Below are 2,642 nucleotides of genomic sequence, written 5' to 3'. Positions count from 1 at the left end.
AAATATATTAAAAGTAAATTTTGAAAAAGAACATAGGAAGCACAGATCTACTTCACAGAGTTAAATAAAGACACTGTAAAAATTTTTTAAAAGTTTAAAAAATAAAACAAAGGCTTTTTTAGCCATATAATGAGTGATTGTTGTCCTTAATGTACTATGCTATCTCTCATCTCTTTTGCTGTCCCTTGGTTATCTCATATTGTTACAGTATCTCACTTTGTTATCTGATATATTGGATATATTTGTATTTGGTTATTTGCAACTGGATAGGGAAGGGGGAAAAATAAGATGAGGGGTGGGATGAGGGGGGGGAGGGAAATGGGGACCAAGACATAAGAAAGGGTATCAATGTATGGGAATTAATGCACCTTCTATCTGGCGAATATAATGTAACCCTTCTATTAATTACAATAAAAATATATGAAAAAAAAACAAAGGCTTTTTTGCTTTCATCTCTTTATCTTCTAACTAAAGTTCCATCTATTAAGCCCAGTTTTCCCTGGCAAAAATTAGGACATGGAAGGTATTTTCCTGCGTATATTCTATGAAACACAGCTTTTGTCCCAGAAATGAGAAAGACTGTACTTGAGAGAAACCTTAACATTGCCTCCTTAGAATTCTTTCAATAGCCCCTCCACCAAGCCAGGGCAACAACAAAACCCTGCTGTTTGATCCAGACTCCTGTCATTCATTTTATTTCACCAGCCCAAGCTCAAATTCGGGGAAAACCTTCTGAAGTCCTGCAGCTTCAAATTCCTTTTGTAAGTCATCCCACACTCAATATTCTTTGACTTCAAATGCCAGAAACCTTGTGTGTTCTATCTGTACTTTTGTTTCCAATAGTACACTAATCATTTTCTCTTTGCATTTCTTTCCACTTGAGTCCACATCGACTTTGGAGGTTTTCTGCAGCATCAGGTACTCCTTGATGTTGCTTCTGTGTCCTTGCAGTAAAATCAGTGTTATTTTACCCATGAACACCAGTCTTCCTGTGAGCCTTAAATCAGAAGCCCATTTCTGCACAGTTCTGATGTATTTAGTCTTTGCTCTCATAGGATCTAGATGCAAAAGAGCCAGCCACAATCCATCATCCATGATCGGGCTGACTGCAAAAGCATCCTGGCTGCTGCCCTTTCTGGGTTCTGGCTGGTTGAGGATATGCCGGAGATTCTGCTGACGCCAGAGGACCAGCTCATGACCCATAGGTTCTGACAGGAGGGTCTCTGCTTGCTCGAGTAGCATGTCTTTCCCAGTCTCACACTGGGCCCTGGTCAGGAGTTCAGAGTTAATTGAGATCCTGGGCAGGCACAAGGGGTAGGTGGCAGGTAACTGGAATACCGACTCTCAGGGTATATCCACATCTCCAAGTCCTTCAGCCTTTGTGTGGATTCTGAACACAGTCCCATCTGTTTCAAGGCCTCAGGGAAGGGGCCCAGGTCTCGGGCGCCAGGGCCAGGGGGGAGGGGCGCGGGGCAGGGCCCCCGGCCAGGCCGCGGGGAGAACACTGGAGGCTGATAGCCTCGGGGTCTTCACCTGAGCGGCTCAACACCTCCCACTCATGGAGCCCGCAGAAAATCGCTGCCAAAGCCTCGAGCTCCTCGCTCACCAGCGCCACCATGTCCGCTTCCGGCGGCCGCCGTCACCAGGCCGGGAGCAGTGCGGCCTCACGGCCACTCATACATCCTAATTTTTGCTGGCTATTTCATTAATGTTTAAACTCAGGGCCTCATGCTCTCTTGACCTGCTTGCTTTGCTGATACTCTAATACTTGAGCCATATATCCTAATTTTTGCTGGCTATTTTGGAGACAAACTCACAGAACTTTCTGCCTGACCTTGAATCTCTCATCCTCCATATCCCAGCCTCCTGCTTAGTAGATTATCACATGAACCACAGCATGTGACTTCCTAATTCCACTATTTGATGGGGAACGGCAAGTTACTAGTAGAGTGAGAAAAATCGTAGAAAATACTGTGGACTCCACTTAAATTTTATTGAGTCAGTACAGCATTCTGTGATGTTTTCCCAATGTTTTATGCCCAAATCAGAAATTAATTCACTTTTGAAAAATACATACTAAATTCTTGATATGAGCTGTACATTTCACTAAGTTATGGATATGTAAAGATTAATAGGACAATATTCTATTCCCCAAAATCCTCAGTGCCTCCTATGAGAACAAATATGAAGTTGCATGGCTTAGGAATAATTGGGCTGAGCAGGATTTACAGCAACTATGAGACTTAGAGTCTGGGTTTAAGTTGCCTGGGTGCAAATCCCTGCTTTGTTACTCACTTCTGCCTAGTACTTGGTAAGTTCTTGAAACTTTTCTTTCCATTATTGTGTGATACATGGCACTTGTAATAGATTTACCTCATTGGCTGTTGTAAGCTATAGCATATTACGTGACTGGTTAAATACTGCCTGATCCATAGAGAGGAAACACTTGACAAATATTAGCCGTTAATAGGGTTATTAATACTATCATATGCATTGAGTGCTTATGGCATAATGATGGGTGAAAGAAGACAGAAAATAAGCCATACTATATCAACACAATGAAGTACAGAAAAACATCACAAGTGAAATATTCTACTGGAAAAAATCCATCAAACAATGATAAATGAAACATTGGATTAGAA

At 42.1% G+C, this 2,642-nt stretch overlaps 1 pseudogene; it reads right to left on the bottom strand.

Moving 5' to 3' along the window:
• Positions 1-693: 693 nt before the first annotated feature.
• On the bottom strand, positions 694-1,618 carry LOC150039283 (RWD domain-containing protein 3-like; annotated as a pseudogene).
• Positions 1,619-2,642: the final 1,024 nt, after the last annotated feature.

The sequence above is a fragment of the Megascapheus bottae genome, unplaced genomic scaffold (genome assembly GCF_031878675.1).
Source record: "Megascapheus bottae isolate mThoBot1 unplaced genomic scaffold, mThoBot2.hap1 HAP1_SCAFFOLD_40, whole genome shotgun sequence".
Taxonomy (NCBI): domain Eukaryota; kingdom Metazoa; phylum Chordata; class Mammalia; order Rodentia; family Geomyidae; genus Megascapheus; species Megascapheus bottae.
This window is presented reverse-complemented; position numbering and strand designations above follow the sequence as displayed.